This window comes from Schistocerca gregaria, chromosome 7 (assembly GCF_023897955.1).
Source record: "Schistocerca gregaria isolate iqSchGreg1 chromosome 7, iqSchGreg1.2, whole genome shotgun sequence".
NCBI lineage: Eukaryota > Metazoa > Arthropoda > Insecta > Orthoptera > Acrididae > Schistocerca > Schistocerca gregaria.
Genome location: NC_064926.1, coordinates 303,690,454 through 303,698,177, shown reverse-complemented (window position 1 = coordinate 303,698,177; position 7,724 = coordinate 303,690,454). Strand labels below are relative to the sequence as shown.

Genomic DNA, 7,724 nt, shown 5'->3' with positions numbered 1-7,724 from the left:
ATTAATATTTCTTTGGCCGCCAGTATGTTCGGCTGTTACATTCGACTAAGTCTCTGGGCAGTGCTGCCCTCTCTGGAGGTATTTGTACACGAGGGACAGTGGTCAGTGGGTCACCACTTCAATGGCACCTAACGGTACACTCGCGCGGCCAGGGAAAGATTTGCCGGTGTTGAATGAGTTGTCGGTCGGGGGCTGTCCTTAACTCGCGACCGCACGCGCCTTATAAACGGGAAAGATGTATATTTTGGTTGTTAACTTACCTATGAATAACAAGTGATCATCTCAACTCTCGTGTTTCATTACAATCTAAATGTATTCGATCCATTATTCAGTCCAATTCATGGTCCTCCAGTATATTTACGTTTTCGTCTGCGGCCGCTAACAACTTCCCTCTTTCTTCGATGTCGTCTCAATCGATAATCGGTTCTCTTTAGGCGGTACATTACATTCAACAGATTCTGTGATACTTCTTCTCTTTCACTGACGGTGGCAATGTCATCAGCGAATCTTAATATTGATGTTCTTTCACCTTGAATTTTAATTCCGCCCTTGAATCTTCTTTTTTAATTTCCGTCATTGCTCTTCGATGAAAAGACTGCATCCCTGTCTTACACCATTTTTAATCCGTGCACTTCGTTCTTGGTTTTCTACTCTTCATTGTTCGCTCTTGGTAGTTGTGCAAGTTGTATATTACTCATCTTTCTCTACAGCTTGCCCCTATGTTTCTCAGAATTTCAAAGATATTGCATCATTTGACACAGTCAAACTCTTTTTCTAGGTTGACAAATCCTGTGGATGTGTCTTTAATTTTTCACCAGTTTTGATTCCCTTATCAACAGGAATGGCAGAACTTGCCTCTCTGGTGCCAAAACTGGTCGCCATCTAATAGCTTTTCAATGTCTCCCATTGTTCTGTATATTATTCTTGTCCACGCGGGATCAGCCGAACGGCCTAGGGCGCTACAGTCATAGACTGTGAGGCTGGTCCCAGCAGAGGTTCGAACCCTACCTCGGGCATGGGTGTGTGTGTTTGTCCTTAGGATAATGTAGGTTAAGTTGTGTGTAAGCTTAGGTACTGATGACCTTAGCAGTTAAGTCCCATAAGATTTCACACACATCTGAACATTTTTATTATTCTTGTCAGAAACTTGGATGCATGGGTTGTTAAGCTGATTGCACGATAAATCTCGCTCTTGGTAGGCTCTTGCAGTCTTGGGAATTGGGCGGATGATGTTTTTTAGAAATTATGATCGTATATCGTCAGTCCATACAATCTAGACACCAGCGTGAATGGTCATTTTGTTCCCACTTCCCCCTACGATTTTAGAAATTCCGATGGAATGTTATCTATCCCTTCCGCCTTACTTGTTTTTATGTTTTCCAAAGCTCTTCTAAATTCTAATTCTGGTATTGGATGCCTTATCTCTTCCTTATCGACTCTTTTTTTTCTTCTGTCACGTCGTCTACATCTACATTTATACTCTGCAAGTCACCCAACGGTGTGTGGCGGAGGGCACTTTACGTGCCACTGTCATTACCTCCCTTTTCTGTTGCAGTCGCGTATGGTTCGCGGAAGGAACGACTGTCTGAAAGCCTCCGTGAGCGCTCGAATCTCTCTAATTTTACATTCGTGATCTCCTCGGGAGGTATAAGTAGGGGGAAACAATATAATCGATACCTCATCCAGAAACGTACCCTCTCGAAACCTGGCGAGCAAGCTACACCGCGATGCAGAGCGCCTCTCTTGCAGAGTCTGCCACCTGAGTTTGCTAAACATCTCCGTAACGCTACCACGGTTACCAAATAACCCTGTGGACCCTTTGGATCTTCTCTATCTCAGGTAACTCAATTCACCCTTTCCATATATCTGCAATCTCCTCAGTATTTAACAGTGAAATTACGATTGGGCGTTATTAGACATGATAATAAGTTGTGATTTTGGTGTTTCGATGATTTCGTCCACCTGTTGTTTTTGGTGTTTCCACGTTTTCGTCCACCCCTTACCTCGCCACTGTGCCAAGTGGCGGGCGCGAGCGCGCCGGGGTTTCCGCGGCTGTGGGCCGCCGGCGAGACACGGCAGCGCCGCAGCCCAGCGGCCGCCGCCGTACAAGGGCACGGGTTCGGGCCCTGCCGCTTTTGGCGGGCCAGCCTGCGGCCTCCAGCCTTGAGCCGCTCTTTGTCTGAGGGGCGCGGCGCGCCGGCCCAGACGCCCAGGCACCTACCCGAAAAACGCCGCGCTCTGCGCCACGCACCTGGCCGGCTCTGCGCCGGCGCGGCGCGCTGCCTCTTCCTCAGACTAGCTGTGCTGCACCCCCGTCTCTCCTGGCAACCTGCTCTCGGCAATGGTGCCACAATCTCAAAGAACAAACGTAAGATACACTACTGGCAATTAAAATTGGTACACCACGAAGATGACGTGCTACAAAAGCGAAATTTAACCGACAGGATGAACATGCTGTGATATGCAAATGATTAGCTTTTCAGAGCATTCACACAACATTGGCGCCGGTGGCGACACCTACAACGTGCTGACATGAGGAAAGTTTCCAACCGATTTCTCATACACAAACAGCAGTGGATCGGCGTTGCCTGGTGAAACATTGTTGTGATGCCTCGTGTAAGAAGGAGAAATGTGTACCATCACGTTTCCGACTTTGATAAAAGTCGGATTGTAGCCTGTCACGATTGCGATTTATCGTATCGCGACATTGCTGCTTGCGTCGGTCGAGATCCAATGACTGTTAGCAGAATATGGAATCAGTGGGTTCAGGAGGGTAATACGGAACGCCATGCTGGATCCCAACGGCCTCGTATCACAAGCAGTCGAGATGACAGGCATCTTATCCGCATGGCTGTAACGGATCGTGTACCCACGTCTCGATCCCTGCGTCAGCAGATGGGGACGTCGGCAAGACAACAACCATCTGCACGAACAGTTCGACGTCGTTTGCAGCAGCATGGACTATCAGCTCGGAGACCATGGCTGCGGTACCCTTGACGCTGCATCACAGACAGGAGCGCTGCGATGGTGTACTCAATGACGAACCTGGGTGCACGAATGGCAAAACGTCATTTCTTTGGATGAATCTAGGTTCTGTTTACAGCATCATGATGGTCGCATCCGTGTTTGGCGACATCGCGGTGAACGCACATTCGAAGCGTGTATTCGTCATCGCCATACTGGCGTATCACACGGCGTGATGGTATTGGGTTCCATTGGTTACACGATTAAAACTGTGTGCATGACCGAGATTCGAATCCCGAACCATGAAATACTCCTGGAGTGATAATCCAGCAAGGTATGCGGGTGAGCTTCTGTGAAGTTTGGAAGATGCGAGTGTAAGTTTCATTCTGGAGTTCGTAACGTCTGTTTTCCGAGCCGCCATGTACTCGCTTTGGAGGAGTAATTATTCGATTTTGATTTCAATCCATAGATTATTTTTGCGTGCTATAATCGCAGTGGGTCAGACCACCATAGTCAAAGATAAGGATTGCGAGCTTCAGCTAGATTTTCGGATAATGGTACGAAATGCAATGAAGGCGAAATATTCCCCTTGACCTCGGCCATAGCCGTAGACAAGGATTTCCCCAGATTTCAATGTAGTGCTGCACTCGGGAATATTTTCACTGGACGCGGTAATCCAGTGATATCCCTAGACATATGACGTCATTACTAGCACTAATTTGGTTACGAGCTACTTGGGATATGGGTGTCGTTGGTGCGCATAACAATTCTGCTGACAGTTACTTCTGCGAGGAGCAATGTTATTTGTTAAAATGAATGAAACTAAGAATTTCAGATCCTAACTGCGATGAACCAGGAATTTGAATACTCTGGGCTTAACACTCGCTGCAGACAATGACATTTGGTCCTGCCATTGACTGGTTTCAAACAAACTGACACTTAAGGCAACTAAACTGTACTCCATCCAGCACACACATCGTGTGTATTCGTAGTGCCAACGGCCTTGCCGCAGGGTTAACACCAGTTCCCATCAGATCACCGAAGTTAAGCGCTGTCGGGCTGGGCTAGCACTTGGATGGATGACCATCCGGACTGCCGAGTGCTGTTGGCAAACGGGGTGCACTGAGCCCTTGTGAAGCAAACTGAGGAGCTTATTGATTGAGAAGTAGCGGCTCCGGTCACGAAAACTGACAACGGCCGGCAGAGCGGTGTGCTGACCACATGCCCCTCCATATCCACATCCAGAGATGCCTGCGGGCTGAGGATGACACGGCGGCCGGTCGCTACCGTTGGGACTTCATGGCCTGTTCAGATGGAGTTTAGTTTTGGTTTTTTTTAAATTGGTAGTGAAATTGTTAGCGATAGAGGAGGGTAAACTATGATTCGCCCTTCGGATGGGACCAAGACAAGCTGTCTGTTGCTACAATGCTAATAAATGGGGAACTGTAGCAGTAAACGGTGTTCTTCCTGTGGGAGCCGAAGTGTCCGAACTATATATTACCTTCTGACCTGAGACTTTTCTTTTCCGACGTCTCTGAAGATGTTGTACAGAGCTGTTGTAAGATAAACGCACACAGTACAGTTGTCAGAGCTTCGAACTTATCTGGGGCAATGGAATTGCAACGAGGCAGTGATTAGTAATGATAGAGGGCTGACATTTTAACACTGTATCGTGGGGTGGCGCTGCCGACTCTTCTGAAGAAGAAAGCAAAAAAATAAGGACGTAAGTAGCTTTCGCATGATGTGTCATTGGTAAATAACAGCTCGATGAAACATAGACGATACACAGAAAGAGCAGCTACAGTATAGTACAGGACAGTACAGCACAGAAGGTAAATGAAAGAAATATGCAACGATACAACAGATATAAGCCTTTTATTCAAAGACGATAACTATAGTAAAATTATTGTGGTTTATAATGGTACTCTGAACGTTACAAAAATTGGAACGTGGTTCCTAATAGTGTGTGTGATCACCATGGACAGCATTGCACGCTCCGTAACATGCACCCCTGCTGGCCACAAGCCTGATAAGGAGCTCTTATCACAGGGCATTCTATTCATCCAACAGCCCGTTTGAAACTGCTGGTTGGTCATTGGTGCACGTGGATGTGCTGCAGTACGTCTCGCCAATGCATCCCACACGTGCTCGGTGGGATTTAAGTCATTGGAAGGGGCAGATCAGTCCATTCGCCCCGTATCCTCTTGTCCCAAGAGCCTCATTACCTACTCAGTTCGATGCGTTCGCACATCGCCATCCACAAAAATGAAGTCAGGACGAATAAACTCCTCAAAATATGCGGATGGGGAATGAATAGAGTGTCACTAAAACTTTGACCAGTGAGTGTACCGTTTTCAAGGATTTGGTGATCAGTAGGCACTTACTACGTTATGCCTCCGCACACTGTAACACATGGACCGCCAAAACTATGACGTCGAACAGTACTGCTGAGCGAATTAATTGTTCATACTTCTCCCCATACAACGGTAAGTCCAGCATTGTCGAACATGATCGTTTTGGTGCTCCATGTGTTAATGTGTGGGGAGGCATAATGTTCTCCAAATTTTTAATATAGTACAATGCACTCACCGGTCAACAAACTTATGACCTTATACTCCTCCCCCACATGCATCTTTTCAGGGATCAGGGATTCTTTTGGACATGACTTCACACTTTCATTGATTACAATGCGTGACCGCACCGAACTGTGAAGCTACAGGAGCTCTTGCTCAAGAGGATTTTTGGCTAATGGATTGGCCGACGCGTTGACCATATTAAATCCCGTCGCACACTTGTGGAGTGCGTTGGGGAGACATATTGTAGCGTTTTCATACCCGCTGGAGGGGGAATGGAACGCTCAAGACAAGACCTACTTACTAAATTTGTGACCAGCATGGTAGCACGTTGCAGACCACGCACTGCTGCCCATGGCGATCACACACACTATTAAGAACCATCTCCCACTTTTTGTGATGTCCAGGGGACCTTCACATATCCCTGTACCTTTGATGTAATTCTTGTCTTTGAATAAAAGTGTCATTCCTGTTCCTGTCATTGCGTACTTCTCTCAGTCATCTTCTGTACTGCAGTGTGGCAGTTATTTCTATGTATCGTCCAAGTGTTATGACGGACGTAATGACTTTAAATTTCTTTGGATTACATTCTGCCTCGGAAACCAAGTAGACAAAGAAAATTAGAAAACTTGAATGATGATAATAATGGAACAGATGCAGATTGCATACGTCTTATAGCCGAAATTATGGAACACTCTGAAAAATAGTGACAAATGAATGAAAACTAGAGCATGACATATGTCTTGGGTGTAAGCATGGAGAACAGGAGAGCGCATGTAACTGGAAGTATTTGATGTGGGATGCTAAAGAGGAAACGAAGGATTTGGTAGGCAGGAAAATACAGAACGAATAGTATGAGGAATAAACGTGGAAATAAATACGTAAACGAATCATACTACGATAATGGGCGTACTCTAAGGTATCGAGAACCATAAGGCTCAATCGAATGGAAAGAGACAGATAGAAAAAAGTAAGTAAATTGTTTATTATATAAAAAGTAATCGCCATAACTGTTAACACATTTTACCGAACAAGTGGGCGCAGTGGTTAGCACACTGGACTCACATTCGGGAGGACGACGATTCGATCCCGCGTCCCGCGATCCAGATTTAGGTTTCCCATGATTTCCCTAAATTTCTTCAGGCAAATGGCGGGATGGTTGCTATGGAAGGGCACTGCCAATTTCCTACCCTATCCTTGACTCAATCCGAGTTAGTGCTCCGTGTCTAATGACCTCGATTTCGACAGGCCGTTAAACCCAATCGTCCTTCTTTTTTTTTGTTGATATATTTTCTCACTTTGGGACAGGACAGTAAATGATATCAATGAGAAAAGTTTGCAAATGCCTACAGAACCATGATTGTACCCAGGCGTACATCTCTCCGTCCGAAGCACGTCGACGGCTACGAATGTCTTCTTCATACCTCAGAAAATAAGGAAATCACAAGGGAAAGGTCGGAACTGTAAGAAGGATGTGTAAGGGCTTCTCAGCGAACCTTCTGCAGCGTACTAGAAACAACCTTGCCAACAGGTGAAGAAAGACATTCGTGGCCGTGGAAGTGCTTCGGACGAAGAGGTGCACGTCTGGGTTCAACCATGATTCCTTAAGCAACCACCATATCGTCTCACAGTGGAATAAATGTATCAACAGTTATAGCGATCGCTTTTGATATTATAAACAGTTTACTTACCGTTTTCCATTTGTCTTGATTTCATTTGATCGTTCCTTACACTTAAACTGGAATTTGAAAGAGACGATTAAAAGAGCACATTACATTAAAAGGACTGAGTTTTGGGTCTAACATAAGGGGCATAAAAAAGTTCTCGTTTGTAGGCTTTGCTGCAGCGTGCATGAAACCCACCGCGACTCCGATGCGGGTATATAAGCATCAAAATGTAGACAAAAGACCAGTGCGACCCACGAAAAGAAACTTTTTGAACGCGCCTTGTACTTACACGTTGATTAAAAATATTGCTATCTCCGCATGGGACATGTAAAACTTTTTTGCTAGTAGCAAGGTTTGATGATGGGGAAACGAAGCTATCTGAAGGGGAAAAAGAAATGGAACGTCTATGGGCAAAATATCTTTCGAAAGGATGAAAGACTTGGTGAGAGGAAAAAGAATTCTAATAGAAATAAGAAATAGATGCACAAAGTGTTTATCTGGATTTTAGTATCATATTGCA

General features: G+C 45.6%; 1 pseudogene; it reads left to right on the top strand.

Moving 5' to 3' along the window:
- Window positions 1-3,957: 3,957 nt before the first annotated feature.
- LOC126282624 (5S ribosomal RNA) lies at window positions 3,958-4,075 on the top strand (annotated as a pseudogene).
- Window positions 4,076-7,724: the final 3,649 nt, after the last annotated feature.